The 16354-nt window shown below is 44.7% G+C and overlaps 1 protein-coding gene across 1 annotated transcript in view; it reads right to left on the reverse strand.

The window, feature by feature from the left end:
- LOC140134167 (uncharacterized) overlaps positions 1–16354 on the reverse strand; it is a 46567-nt gene that overhangs the window by 5309 nt on the left and 24904 nt on the right. The gene's annotated exons all lie outside the window — the stretch shown is intronic.

Genomic DNA, 16354 nt, shown 5'->3' on the forward strand with positions numbered 1-16354 from the left:
CAAGAACAAGAATTTACATTTATTGTTGAACAAAACATCTACTTCTCAAACATCCTTATAACTATTCAAACTCTGAATTATTGAAATATTTGGCCCCAATCTGTCATATTTAGCGATAGCGCTTTCCTTAAATGACCACTTCATGTCCATTTAGCTGCTTGTAGCGTATTTGTCCTGAAACAGTCAGTGATTTTATTCCGCAAATTCTTCACCCATGTCACAACCTATAAAGGATCTACTAATACTAATGTACGGCTTGGGGGGAGATGTAGCAATGACTGCAGCTAGGTCTTATTTTCAGGGGAGGCCTTATATTTCTATGATTGAACAAAATTATACTAGGTCTTATTTTCGGGGGATGTCCTATTTTAGGGGAAACAGGGTAGTATACACCCTGCACATAATACACAGGACCCTGCACATAGTACACACCCTGCACATAGTACACACACTGCAAATAGTACACTCCCTGCACATAGTACACCCCCTCCACATAGTACACACTGTACATAGTACACACCCTGCACATAGTACACCCCCTGCACATAGTACACCCCCTGCACATAGTACACACTGCACATAGTACACACCCTGGACATATGTACACACCCTGCAAATAGTACACTCCCTGCACATAGTACACCCCCCTGCACATAGTACACACTGTACATAGTACACACCCTGCACATAGTACACACCCTGCAAATAGTACACTCCCTGCACATAGTACACACTGCACATAGTACACACCCTGCACATAGTACACACCCTGCACATAGTACACACACTGCAAATAGTACACTCCCTGCACATAGTACACCCCCTCCACATAGTACACACTGTACATAGTACACACCCTGCACATAGTACACCCCCTGCACATAGTACACCCCCTGCACATAGTACACACTGCACATAGTACACACCCTGGACATATGTACACACCCTGCAAATAGTACACTCCCTGCACATAGTACACCCCCCTGCACATAGTACACACTGTACATAGTACACACCCTGCACATAGTACACACCCTGCAAATAGTACACTCCCTGCACATAGTACACACTGCACATAGTACACACTGTACATAGTACACACCCTGCACATAGTACACACCCTGCACATAGTACACACCCTGCAAATAGTACACACCCTGCACATAGTACACACCCTGCACATAGTACACACCCTGCAAATGGTACACCCCCCTGCACATAGTACACACTGTACATAGTACACACCCTGCATATAGTACACCCCCTGCACATAGTACACACACAGCACATAGTACACACTGCACATAGTACACACCCTGGACATAGTACACCCCCTGCACATAGTACACTCCCTGCACATAGTACACACTGCACATAGTACACACCCTGCACATAGTACACACTGCACATAGTAAACACACCCTGCGCATAGTACACCCCCTGCGCATAGTACACCCCCTGCACATGGTACACCCCCTGCACGTAGTACACTCCCTGCACAAAAATCCCCCCCTGCACATAGTACACCCCCTGTACATAGTACGCACTGCACATATTACACCCTGCACAAAGTACACACCACACATAGTACACCCCCTGCACATAGTACACCCCCTGCACATAGTACAACCCCTGCACATAGTGCACAGGACACTGCACATAGTACACACCCTGCACATGGTACACACTGCACATAGTACACCCCCTGCACATAGTACACACTGCACACAGTACACACCCTGCACATAGCACACCCCCTGCACATAGTACACACCCTGCACATGGTACACACTGCACATAGTACACACTGCACACAGTACACCCCCTGCACATAGTACACAGGACACTGCACATAGTACACATTGCACATAGTACACAGGACACTGCACATAGTACACACCCTACACATAGTACACACCCTGCACATAGTACACACACTGCAAATAGTACACTCCCTGCACATAGTACACCCCCTGCACATAGTACACACTGTACATAGTACACACCCTGCACATAGTACACCCCCTGCACATAGTACACACTGCACATAGTACACATCCTGGACATAGTACACACCCTGCAAATAGAACACTCCCTGCACATAGTACACCCCCCTGCACATAGTACACACTGTACATAGTACACACCCTGCACATAGTACACACCCTGCACATAGTACACACCCTGCAAATAGTACACTCCCTGCACATAGTACACACTGCACATAGTACACACTGTACATAGTACACACCCTGCACATAGTACACACCCTGCACATAGTACACACCCTGCACATAGTACACACCCTGCAAATAGTACACCCCCCTGCACATAGTACACACTGTACATAGTACACACCCTGCACATAGTACACCCCCTGCACATAGTACACACACAGCACATAGTACACACTGCACATAGTACACCCCCTGCACATAGTACACTCCCTGCACATAGTACACACTGCACATAGTACACACCCTGCACATAGTACACACTGCACATAGTAAACACACCCTGCGCATAGTACACCCCCTGCGCATAGTACACCCCCTGCACATGGTACACCCCCTGCACATAGTACACTCCCTGCACAAAAATCCCCCCGTGCACATAGTACACCCCCTGTACATAGTACACACTGCACATATTACACCCTGCACAAAGTACACACCACACATAGTACACCCCCTGCACATAGTACACCCCCTGCACATAGTACAACCCCTGCACATAGTGCACAGGACACTGCACATAGTACACACCCTGCACATGGTACACACTGCACATAGTACACACTGCACACAGTACACACCCTGCACATAGCACACCCCCTGCACATAGTACATTCCCTGCACATAGTACATACTACACACTGCACATAGTACACCCCTTGCACATAGTGCACAGGACACTGCACATAGTACACTCTGCACATAGTACACCCCCTGCACATAGTACACTCCCTGCACATAGTACACACTGCACATAGTACACAGGACCCTGCACATAGTACAAAGGACACTGCACATAGCACACCCCATGCACTGCACATAATACACCCCCTGCACATAGTACACACTGCACATAGTACACCCCCTGTGTGAAGGGGAATATCTATATATGAGCTTATAGTTTTATATTTTTATACTTTTATATAGCTGGCAAATACTAAAGTTTTTCTCCTCAGCAATATGCTCAGATATATTACTTAAGATGGCGCCGGCATCCACACAGCCAACACCCTATATCCAGGAAAAGAACAACATTCCCGATTCCAAGAAGGCTTCATCACTCATATCGAAACTCAACGCCCAGGACATTATCTGTCCAGATACTGGAACTGACCAACCAGGGCACATCGGATGCTAGACAAATTTGCTTAACCCTTGCCCATTATGATGTTGCATGACACATAACCACACCTTTCTCTCTTTTGTATAAATCTGGTAACACGGAAGTAAAGTCTAATCTTGCTGTCATGAAAGCTAGAGTGAAGAGCTTGTTTAAGATTAAAACTGAATAATCTTATCTCAGATTTTATCTTGAAAACGTGCACACTTGCTCTATCTGATTTGGAGGTGACTAACTGGACCGGTTAATTGTCGATTACGACCCTGACACCTGCACATAGTACACATTGCACATGGTACACACACCCTGCACATAGTACACCCTCTGCACATAGTACACTCCCTGCACATAGTACACACTGCACATGGTACACACACCCTGCACATAGTACACACTGCACATAGTACACACTGCACAAAGTACACCCACTGCACATAATACACCCCCTGCACATAGTACACACTGCACAAAGTACACTCACCACTTTCCTGTCTGTTCTCTTGCAGTCTCTCACCACTTTCCTGTCTGTTCTCTTATAGTTACTCACCACTTTCCTGTCTGTTCTCTTGTAGTCACTCACTACTTTCCTGTCTGTTCTCTTGTAGTCTCTCACCACTTTCCTGTCTGTTCTCTTGTAGTCACTCATCACTTTCCTGTCTGTTCTCTTGTAGTCTCTCACCACTTTCCTGCCTGTTCTCTTGTAGTCACTCATCACTTTCCTGTCTGTTCTCTTGTAGTCTCTCACCACTTTCCTGTCTGTTCTCTTGTAGTCTCTCATCAGTTTCCAGTCTGTTCTCTTGTAGTCACTCATCACTTTCCCGTCTGTTCTCTTGTAGTCACTCACCACTTTCCAGTCTGTTCTCTTGTAGTCACTCACGACTTTCCAGTCTGTTCTCTTGTAGTCACTCACCACTTTCCTGTCTGTTCTCTTGTAGTCACTCACCACTTTCCAGTCTGTTCTCTTGTAGTCACTCACCACTTTCCTGTCTGTTCTCTTGTAGTCACTCACCACTTTCCAGTCTGTTCTCTTGTAGTCACTCACCAATTTCCAGTCTGTTCTCTTGTAGTCACTCACCACTTTCCTGTCTGTTCCCCTGTATGCACTCACCACTTTCCTGCCTGTTCTCTTGTAGTCACTCACCACTTTCCTGTCTGTTCTCTTGCAGTCACTCACCACTTTCCTGTCTGTTCTCTTGTAGTCTCTCATCACTTTCCTGTCTGTTCTTTTGTAGTCACTCACCACTTTCCAGTCTGTTCTCTTGTAGTCACTCACCACTCTTCTGTCTGTTCTCTTGTAGTCACTCACCACTTTCCTGTCTGTTCTCTTGCAGTCTCTCACCACTTTCCTGTCTGTTCTCTTGTAGTCTCTCACCACTTTCCCGTCTGTTCTCTTGTAGTCACTCACCACTTTCATGTCTGTTCTCTTGTAGTAACTCACCACTTTCCTGTCTGTTCTCTTGTAGTCACTCACCACTTTCCTGTCTGTTCTCTTGTAGTCACTCACCACTTTCCTGTCTGTTCTCTTGTAGTCACTCACCACTTTCCAGTCTGTTCTCTTGTAGTCACTCACCACTTTCCTGTCTGTTCTCTTGTAGTCACTCACCACTTTCCTGTCTGTTCTCTTGTAGTCTCTCACCACTTTCCTGTCTGTTGTCTTGTTTTCTCTCACCACTTTCCTATCTGTTCTCTTATAGTGTCTCACCACTTTCCTATCTGTTCTCTTGTAGTCTCTCACCACTTTCCTGTCTGTTGTCTTGTTTTCTCTCACCACTTTCCTGTCTGTTCTCTTATAGTGTCTCACCACTTTCCCGTCTGTTCTCTTGTAGTCACTCACCACTTTCATGTCTGTTCTCTTGTAGTAACTCACCACTTTCCTGTCTGTTCTCTTGCAGTCTCTCACCACTTTCCTGTCTGTTCTCTTATAGTTACTCACCACTTTCCTGTCTGTTCTCTTGTAGTCACTCACCACTTTCCTGTCTGTTCTCTTGTAGTCTCTCACCACTTTCCTGTCTGTTCTCTTGTAGTCACTCACCACTTTCCTGTCTGTTCTCTTGTAGTCACTCACCACTTTCCTGTCTGTTCTCTTGTAGTCTCTCATCAGTTTCCAGTCTGTTCTCTTGTAGTCACTCATCACTTTCCAGTCTGTTCTATTGTAGTCACTCACCACTTTCCAGTCTGTTCTCTTGTAGTCACTCACGACTTTCCAGTCTGTTCTCTTGTAGTCACTCACCACTTTCCTGTCTGTTCTCTTGTAGTCACTCACCACTTTCCAGTCTGTTCTCTTGTAGTCACTCACCACTTTCCTGTCTGTTCTCTTGTAGTCACTCACCACTTTCCAGTCTGTTCTCTTGTAGTCACTCACCACTTTCCAGTCTGTTCTCTTGTAGTCACTCACCACTTTCCTGTCTGTTCCCCTGTATGCACTCACCACTTTCCTGCCTGTTCTCTTGTAGTCACTCATCACTTTCCAGTCTGTTCTATTGTAGTCACTCACCACTTTCCAGTCTGTTCTCTTGTAGTCACTCACGACTTTCCAGTCTGTTCTCTTGTAGTCACTCACCACTTTCCTGTCTGTTCTCTTGTAGTCACTCACCACTTTCCAGTCTGTTCTCTTGTAGTCACTCACCACTTTCCTGTCTGTTTTCTTGTAGTCACTCACCACTTTCCAGTCTGTTCTCTTGTAGTCACTCACCACTTTCCAGTCTGTTCTCTTGTAGTCACTCACCACTTTCCTGTCTGTTCCCCTGTATGCACTCACCACTTTCCTGCCTGTTCTCTTGTAGTCACTCACCACTTTCCTGTCTGTTCTCTTGCAGTCACTCACCACTTTCCTGTCTTTTCTCTTGTAGTCTCTCATCACTTTCCTGTCTGTTCTTTTGTAGTCACTCACCACTTTCCAGTCTGTTCTCTTGTAGTCACTCACCACTCTTCTGTCTGTTCTCTTGTAGTCACTCACCACTTTCCTGTCTGTTCTCTTGTAGTCACTCATCACTTTCCAGTCTGTTCTCTTGCAGTCTCTCACCACTTTCCTGTCTGTTCTCTTGTAGTCACTCACCACTTTCCTGTCTGTTCTCTTGTAGTCTCTCATCACTTTCCTGTCTGTTCTCTTGTAGTCACTCACCACTTTCCAGTCTGTTCTCTTGTAGTCTCTCACCACTTTCCCGTCTGTTCTCTTGTAGTCACTCACCACTTTCATGTCTGTTCTCTTGTAGTAACTCACCACTTTCCTGTCTGTTCTCTTGTAGTCACTCACCACTTTCCTGTCTGTTCTATTGTAGTCACTCACCACTTTCCAGTCTGTTCTCTTGTAGTCACTCACCACTTTCCTGTCTGTTCTCTTGTAGTCACTCACCACTTTCCAGTCTGTTGTCTTGTTTTCTCTCACCACCTTCCTATCTGTTCTCTTATAGTGTCTCACCACTTTCCTATCTGTTCTCTTGTAGTCTCTCACCACTTTCCCGTCTGTTCTCTTGTAGTCACTCACCACTTTTATGTCTGTTCTCTTGTAGTAACTCACCACTTTCCTGTCTGTTCTTTTGTAGTCACTCACCACTTTCCTGTCTGTTCTCTTGTAGTCACTCACCACTTTCCTGTCTGTTCTCTTGTAGTCACTCACAGCTTTCCTGTCTGTTCTCTTGTAGTCTCTCACCACTTTCCTATCTGTTCTCTTGTAGTGTCTCACCACTTTCCAGTCTGTTCTCTTGCAGTCTCTCACCACTTTCCTGTCTGTTCTCTTGTAGTCACTCACCACTTTCCTGTCTGTTCTCTTGTAGTCTCTCACCACTTTCCTGTCTGTTCTCTTGTAGTCACTCATCACTTTCCTCCTGTTCTCTTGTTTTCTCTCACCACTTTCCTGTCTGTTCTCTTGTAGTCTCTCACCACTTTCCTGTCTGTTCTCTTGTAATCTCTCACCACTTTCCTGTCTGTTGTCTTGTTTTCTCTCACCACTTTCCTGTCTGTTCTCTTGTAGTCACTCACCACTTTCCTGTCTGTTCTCTTGTAGTCACTCACCACTTTCCTGTCTGTTCTCTTGTAGTCACTCATCACTTTCCTCATGTTCTCTTGTTTTCTCTCACCACTTTCCTGTCTGTTCTCTTGTAGTCACTCATCACTTTCCAGTCTGTTCTATTGTAGTCACTCACCACTTTCCAGTCTGTTCTCTTGTAGTCACTCACGACTTTCCTCCTGTTCTCTTGTTTTCTCTCACCACTTTCCTGTCTGTTCTCTTGTAGTCTCTCACCACTTTCCTGTCTGTTCTCTTGTAATCTCTCACCACTTTCCTGTCTGTTGTCTTGTTTTCTCTCACCACTTTCCTGTCTGTTCTCTTGTAGTCACTCACCACTTTCCTGTCTGTTCTCTTGTAGTCACTCACCACTTTCCTGTCTGTTCTCTTGTAGTCACTCATCACTTTCCTCATGTTCTCTTGTTTTCTCTCACCACTTTCCTGTCTGTTCTCTTGTAGTCACTCATCACTTTCCAGTCTGTTCTATTGTAGTCACTCACCACTTTCCAGTCTGTTCTCTTGTAGTCACTCACGACTTTCCAGTCTGTTCTCTTGTAGTCACTCACCACTTTCCTGTCTGTTCTCTTGTAGTCACTCACCACTTTCCAGTCTGTTCTCTTGTAGTCACTCACCACTTTCCTGTCTGTTCTCTTGTAGTCACTCACCACTTTCCAGTCTGTTCTCTTGTAGTCACTCACCACTTTCCAGTCTGTTCTCTTGTAGTCACTCACCACTTTCCTGTCTGTTCCCCTGTATGCACTCACCACTTTCCTGCCTGTTCTCTTGTAGTCACTCATCACTTTCCAGTCTGTTCTATTGTAGTCACTCACCACTTTCCAGTCTGTTCTCTTGTAGTCACTCACGACTTTCCAGTCTGTTCTCTTGTAGTCACTCACCACTTTCCTGTCTGTTCTCTTGTAGTCACTCACCACTTTCCAGTCTGTTCTCTTGTAGTCACTCACCACTTTCCTGTCTGTTCTCTTGTAGTCACTCACCACTTTCCAGTCTGTTCTCTTGTAGTCACTCACCACTTTCCAGTCTGTTCTCTTGTAGTCACTCACTACTTTCCTGTCTGTTCCCCTGTATGCACTCACCACTTTCCTGCCTGTTCTCTTGTAGTCACTCACCACTTTCCTGTCTGTTCTCTTGCAGTCACTCACCACTTTCCTGTCTTTTCTCTTGTAGTCTCTCATCACTTTCCTGTCTGTTCTTTTGTAGTCACTCACCACTTTCCAGTCTGTTCTCTTGTAGTCACTCACCACTCTTCTGTCTGTTCTCTTGTAGTCACTCACCACTTTCCTGTCTGTTCTCTTGTAGTCACTCATCACTTTCCAGTCTGTTCTCTTGCAGTCTCTCACCACTTTCCTGTCTGTTCTCTTGTAGCCACTCACCACTTTCCTGTCTGTTCTCTTGTAGTAACTCACCACTTTCCTGTCTGTTCTCTTGTAGTCACTCACCACTTTCCTGTCTGTTCTATTGTAGTCACTCACCACTTTCCAGTCTGTTCTCTTGTAGTCACTCACCACTTTCCTGTCTGTTCTCTTGTAGTCACTCACCACTTTCCAGTCTGTTGTCTTGTTTTCTCTCACCACCTTCCTATCTGTTCTCTTATAGTGTCTCACCACTTTCCTATCTGTTCTCTTGTAGTCTCTCACCACTTTCCCGTCTGTTCTCTTGTAGTCACTCACCACTTTTATGTCTGTTCTCTTGTAGTAACTCACCACTTTCCTGTCTGTTCTTTTGTAGTCACTCACCACTTTCCTGTCTGTTCTCTTGTAGTCACTCACCACTTTCCTGTCTGTTCTCTTGTAGTCACTCACAGCTTTCCTGTCTGTTCTCTTGTAGTCTCTCACCACTTTCCTATCTGTTCTCTTGTAGTGTCTCACCACTTTCCAGTCTGTTCTCTTGCAGTCTCTCACCACTTTCCTGTCTGTTCTCTTGTAGTCACTCACCACTTTCCTGTCTGTTCTCTTGTAGTCTCTCACCACTTTCCTGTCTGTTCTCTTGTAGTCACTCATCACTTTCCTCCTGTTCTCTTGTTTTCTCTCACCACTTTCCTGTCTGTTCTCTTGTAGTCTCTCACCACTTTCCTGTCTGTTCTCTTGTAATCTCTCACCACTTTCCTGTCTGTTGTCTTGTTTTCTCTCACCACTTTCCTGTCTGTTCTCTTGTAGTCACTCACCACTTTCCTGTCTGTTCTCTTGTAGTCACTCACCACTTTCCTGTCTGTTCTCTTGTAGTCACTCATCACTTTCCTCATGTTCTCTTGTTTTCTCTCACCACTTTCCTGTCTGTTCTCTTGTAGTCTCTCACCACTTTTCAGTCTGTTCTCTTGTAGTCACTCACCACTTTCCTGTCTGTTCTCTTGTAGTCACTCACCACTTTCCTGTCTGTTCTCTTGTAGTCACTCATCACTTTCCTGTCTGTTCTCTTGTAGTCACTAATCACTTTCCCGTCTGTTCTCTTGAAGTCACTCACCACTTTCCTGTCTGTTCTATTGTAGTCACTCATCACTTTCCTGTCTGTTCTCTTGTAGTCTCTCACCACTTTCCTGTCTGTTGTCTTGTTTTCTCTCACCACTTTCCTGTCTGTTCTCTTGTAGTCACTCACCACTTTCCTGTCTGTTCTCTTGTAGTCACTCACCACTTTCCTGTCTGTTCTCTTGTAGTCACTCATCACTTTCCTGTCTGTTCTCTTGTAGTCACTAATCACTTTCCCGTCTGTTCTCTTGAAGTCACTCACCACTTTCCTGTCTGTTCTCTTGTAGTCACTCACCACTTTCCTGTCTGTTCTCTTGTAGTCACTCACCACTTTCCTGTCTGTTCTCTTGTAGTCACTCATCACTTTCCCGTCTGTTCTCTTGTAGTCACTAATCACTTTCCCGTCTGTTCTCTTGAAGTCACTCACCACTTTCCTGTCTGTTCTCTTGAAGTCACTCACCACTTTCCTGTCTGTTCTCTTGTAGTCACTCACCACTTTCCTGTCTGTTCTCTTGAAGTCACTCACCACTTTCCTGTCTGTTGTCTTGTTTTCTCTCACCACTTTCCTGTCTGTTCTCTTGTAGTCTCTCACCACTTTCCTGTCTGTTCTCTTGTTTTCTCTCACCACTTTCCTGTCTGTTCTCTTGTAGTCTCACACCACTTTCCTGTCTGTTCTCTTGTAGTCACTCATCACTTTCCTGTCTGTTCTCTTGTAGTCACTAATCACTTTCCCGTCTGTTCTCTTGTAGTCTCTCACCACTTTCCTGTCTGTTCTCTTGTAGTCACTCATCACTTTCCTCCTGTTCTCTTGTAGTCTCTCACCACTTTCCTGTCTGTTGTCTTGTTTTCTCTCACCACTTTCCTGTCTGTTCTCTTGTAGTCACTCACCACTTTCCTCATGTTTTCTTGTTTTCTCTCACCACTTTCCTGTCTGTTCTCTTGTAGTCACTCATCACTTTCCTGTCTGTTCTCTTGTAGTCTCTCACCACTTTCCTGTCTGTTCTCTTGTTTTCTCTCACCACTTTCCTGTCTGTTCTCTTGTAGTCTCTCACCACTTTCCTGTCTGTTCTCTTGTAGTCACTCATCACTTTCCTCCTGTTCTCTTGTAGTCTCTCACCACTTTCCTGTCTGTTGTCTTGTTTTCTCTCACCACTTTCCTGTCTGTTCTCTTGTAGTCACTCACCACTTTCCTGTCTGTTCTCTTGTAGTCACTCATCACTTTCCTCATGTTTTCTTGTTTTCTCTCACCACTTTCCTGTCTGTTCTCTTGTAGTCTCTCACCACTTTCCTGTCTGTTCTCTTGTTTTCTCTCACCACTTTCCTGTCTGTTCTCTTGTAGTCTCTCACCACTTTCCTGTCTGTTCTCTTGTAGTCACTCACCACTCTCCTGTCTGTTCTCTTGTAGTCACTCACCACTTTCCTGTCTGTTCTCTTGTAGTCACTCATCACTTTCCTCATGTTTTCTTGTTTTCTCTCACCACTTTCCTGTCTGTTCTCTTGTAGTCACTCACCACTTTCCTGTCTGTTCTCTTGTAGTCACTCACCACTTTGCTGTCTGTTCTCTTGTAGTCACTCAACACTTTCCTGTCTGTTCTCTTGTAGTCACTCGCCACTTTCCTGTCTGTTCTCTTGTAGTCACTCACCACTTTCCTGTCTGTTCTCTTGTAGTCACTCATCACTTTCCAGTCTGTTCTCTTGCAGTCTCTCACCACTTTCCTGTCTGTTCTCTTGTAGTCACTCACCACTTTCCTGTCTGTTCTCTTGTAGTCTCTCACCACTTTCCTGTCTGTTCTCTTGTAGTCTATCACCACTTTCCTGTCTGTTCTCTTGTAGTCACTCACCACTTTCCTGTCTGTTCTCTTGTAGTCACTCATCACTTTCCTCATGTTTTCTTGTTTTCTCTCACCACTTTCCTGTCTGTTCTCTTGTAGTCTCTCACCACTTTCCTGTCTGTTCTCTTGTTTTCTCTCACCACTTTCCTGTCTGTTCTCTTGTAGTCTCTCACCACTTTCCTGTCTGTTCTCTTGTAGTCACTCATCACTTTCCTCCTGTTCTCTTGTAGTCTCTCACCACTTTCCTGTCTGTTCTCTTGTAGTCTCTCACCACTTTCCTGTCTGTTCTCTTGTTTTCTCTCACCACTTTCCTGTCTGTTCTCTTGTAGTCTCACACCACTTTCCTGTCTGTTCTCTTGTAGTCACTCATCACTTTCCTGTCTGTTCTCTTGTAGTCACTCATCACTTTCCTCTTGTTCTCTTGTAGTCACTCACCACTTTCCTGTCTGTTCTCTTGTAGTCACTCATCACTTTCCTCTTGTTCTCTTGTAGTCACTCACCACTTTCCTGTCTGTTCTCTTGTAGTCACTCATCACTTGCCCGTCTGTTCTCTTGTAGTCACTAATCACTTTCCCGTCTGTTCTCTTGAAGTCACTCACCACTTTCCTGTCTGTTCTCTTGAAGTCACTCACCACTTTCCTGTCTGTTCTCTTGTAGTCACTCACCACTTTCCTGTCTGTTCTCTTGTAGTCTCTCACCACTTTCCTGTCTGTTCTCTTGTTTTCTCTCACCACTTTCCTGTCTGTTCTCTTGTAGTCTCACACCACTTTCCTGTCTGTTCTCTTGTAGTCACTCATCACTTTCCTGTCTGTTCTCTTGTAGTCACTAATCACTTTCCCGTCTGTTCTCTTGTAGTCTCTCACCACTTTCCTGTCTGTTCTCTTGTAGTCACTCATCACTTTCCTCCTGTTTTCTTGTAGTCTCTCACCACTTTCCTGTCTGTTGTCTTGTTTTCTCTCACCACTTTCCTGTCTGTTCTCTTGTAGTCACTCACCACTTTCCTCATGTTTTCTTGTTTTCTCTCACCACTTTCCTGTCTGTTCTCTTGTAGTCACTCATCACTTTCCTGTCTGTTCTCTTGTAGTCTCTCACCACTTTCCTGTCGGTTCTCTTGTTTTCTCTCACCACTTTCCTGTCTGTTCTCTTGTAGTCTCTCACCACTTTCCTGTCTGTTCTCTTGTAGTCACTCATCACTTTCCTCCTGTTCTCTTGTAGTCTCTCACCACTTTCCTGTCTGTTGTCTTGTTTTCTCTCACCACTTTCCTGTCTGTTCTCTTGTAGTCACTCACCACTTTCCTGTCTGTTCTCTTGTAGTCACTCATCACTTTCCTCATGTTTTCTTGTTTTCTCTCACCACTTTCCTGTCTGTTCTCTTGTAGTCTCTCACCACTTTCCTGTCTGTTCTCTTGTTTTCTCTCACCACTTTCCTGTCTGTTCTCTTGTAGTCTCTCACCACTTTCCTGTCTGTTCTCTTGTAGTCACTCATCACTTTCCTCCTGTTCTCTTGTAGTCTCTCACCACTTTCCTGTCTGTTCTCTTGTTTTCTCTCACCACTTTCCTGTCTGTTCTCTTGTAGTCACTCACCACTTTCCTGTCTGTTCTCTTGTAGTCACTCATCACTTTCCTCATGTTTTCTTGTTTTCTCTCACCGCTTTCCTGTCTGTTCTCTTGTAGTCACTCACCACTTTCCTGTCTGTTCTCTTGTAGTCACTCACCACTTTGCTGTCTGTTCTCTTGTAGTCACTCAACACTTTCCTGTCTGTTCTCTTGTAGTCACTCGCCACTTTCCTGTCTGTTCTCTTGTAGTCACTCACCACTTTCCTGTCTGTTCTCTTGTAGTCACTCATCACTTTCCAGTCTGTTCTCTTGCAGTCTCTCACCACTTTCCTGTCTGTTCTCTTGTAGTCACTCACCACTTTCCTGTCTGTTCTCTTGTAGTCTCTCACCACTTTCCTGTCTGTTCTCTTGTAGTCTATCACCACTTTCCTGTCTGTTCTCTTGTAGTCACTCACCACTTTCCTGTCTGTTCTCTTGTAGTCACTCATCACTTTCCTCATGTTTTCTTGTTTTCTCTCACCACTTTCCTGTCTGTTCTCTTGTAGTCTCTCACCACTTTCCTGTCTGTTCTCTTGTTTTCTCTCACCACTTTCCTGTCTGTTCTCTTGTAGTCTCTCACCACTTTCCTGTCTGTTCTCTTGTAGTCACTCATCACTTTCCTCCTGTTCTCTTGTAGTCTCTCACCACTTTCCTGTCTGTTCTCTTGTAGTCTCTCACCACTTTCCTGTCTGTTCTCTTGTTTTCTCTCACCACTTTCCTGTCTGTTCTCTTGTAGTCTCACACCACTTTCCTGTCTGTTCTCTTGTAGTCACTCATCACTTTCCTGTCTGTTCTCTTGTAGTCACTAATCACTTTCCCGTCTGTTCTCTTGTAGTCTCTCACCACTTTCCTGTCTGTTGTCTTGTTTTCTCTCACCACTTTCCTGTCTGTTCTCTTGTAGTCACTCACCACTTTCCTCATGTTTTCTTGTTTTCTCTCACCACTTTCCTGTCTGTTCTCTTGTAGTCACTCATCACTTTCCTCCTGTTCTCTTGTAGTCTCTCACCACTTTCCTGTCTGTTGTCTTGTTTTCTCTCACCACTTTCCTGTCTGTTCTCTTGTAGTCACTCACCACTTTCCTGTCTGTTCTCTTGTAGTCACTCATCACTTTCCTCATGTTTTCTTGTTTTCTCTCACCACTTTCCTGTCTGTTCTCTTGTAGTCTCTCACCACTTTCCTGTCTGTTCTCTTGTTTTCTCTCACCACTTTCCTGTCTGTTCTCTTGTAGTCTCTCACCACTTTCCTGTCTGTTGTCTTGTTTTCTCTCACCACTTTCCTGTCTGTTCTCTTGTAGTCACTCACCACTTTCCTGTCTGTTCTCTTGTTTTCTCTCACCACTTTCCTTATGTTTTCTTGTTTTCTCTCACCACTTTCCTGTCTGTTCTCTTGTAGTCACTCACCACTTTCCTGTCTGTTCTCTTGTAGTCACTCACCACTTTGCTGTCTGTTCTCTTGTAGTCACTCACCACTTTCCTGTCTGTTCTCTTGTAGTCACTCATCACTTTCCAGTCTGTTCTCTTGCAGTCTCTCACCACTTTCCTGTCTGTTCTCTTGTAGTCACTCACCACTTTCCTGTCTGTTCTCTTGTAGTCTCTCACCACTTTCCTGTCTGTTCTCTTGTAGTCACTCATCACTTTCCTCCTGTTCTCTTGTTTTCTCTCACCACTTTCCTGTCTGTTCTCTTGTAGTCTCTCACCACTTTCCTGTCTGTTCTCTTGTAGTCACTCACCACTTCCCTGTCTGTTCTCTTGTAGTCACTCACCACTTTCCTGTCTTTTCTCTTGTAGTCACTCATCACTTTCTTGTCTGTTCTCTTGTAGTCACTCACCACTTTCCTGTCTGTTCTCTTGTAGTCACTCATCACTTTCTTGTCTGTTCTCTTGTAGTCACTCACCACTTTCCTGTCTGTTCTCTTGTAGTCACTCACCACTTTCCTGTCTGTTCTCTTGTAGTCACTCACCACTTTCCTGTCTGTTCTCTTGTAGTCACTCATCACTTTCTTGTCTGTTCTCTTGTAGTCACTCACCACTTTCCTGTCTGTTCTCTTGTAGTCACTCACCACTTTCCTGTCTGTTCTCTTGTAGTCACTCACCACTTTCCTGTCTGTTCTCTTGTAGTTACTCACCACTTTCCAGTCTGTTCTCTTGTAGTCACTCACCACTTTCCTGTCTGTTCTCTTGTAGTCACTCACCACTTCCCTGTCTGTTCTCTTGTAGTCACTCACCACTTTCCTGTCTTTTCTCTTGTAGTCACTCATCACTTTCTTGTCTGTTCTCTTGTAGTCACTCACCACTTTCCTGTCTGTTCTCTTGTAGTCACTCATCACTTTCTTGTCTGTTCTCTTGTAGTCACTCACCACTTTCCTGTCTGTTCTCTTGTAGTCACTCACCACTTTGCTGTCTGTTCTCTTGTAGTCACTCACCACTTTCCTGTCTGTTCTCTTGTAGTCACTCATCACTTTCCAGTCTGTTCTCTTGCAGTCTCTCACCACTTTCCTGTCTGTTCTCTTGTAGTCACTCACCACTTTCCTGTCTGTTCTCTTGTAGTCTCTCACCACTTTCCTGTCTGTTCTCTTGTAGTCACTCATCACTTTCCTCCTGTTCTCTTGTTTTCTCTCACCACTTTCCTGTCTGTTCTCTTGTAGTCTCTCACCACTTTCCTGTCTGTTCTCTTGTAGTCACTCACCACTTTCCTGTCTGTTCTCTTGTAGTCTCTCACCACTTTCCTGCCTTTTCTCTTGTAGTCACTCATCACTTTCATGTCTGTTCTTTTGTAGTCACTCACCACTTTCCTGTCTGTTCTCTTGTAGTCTCTCATCACTTTCATGTCTGTTCTTTTGTAGTCACTCACCACTTTCCAGTCTGTTCTCTTGTAGTCACTCACCACTCTTCTGTCTGTTGTCTTGTAGTCACTTATAGTGAGTGTTTTGCGGACCTGCTCTGGTTGTTACCCGTTATTCCTGTCCTTCTTCCTATATTCAGTCAGTTGTATGTTTGTGTGCAAGCTGGGATTGATAGTTCTCCAAGTTACTTGCAGCAATCTTTTTGTTAGGTGGGCCAAAATTTAGTATACCAGACCCTAGTATCCTT

Source organism: Engystomops pustulosus, chromosome 5, assembly GCF_040894005.1.
Source record: "Engystomops pustulosus chromosome 5, aEngPut4.maternal, whole genome shotgun sequence".
Lineage (NCBI taxonomy): Eukaryota > Metazoa > Chordata > Amphibia > Anura > Leptodactylidae > Engystomops > Engystomops pustulosus.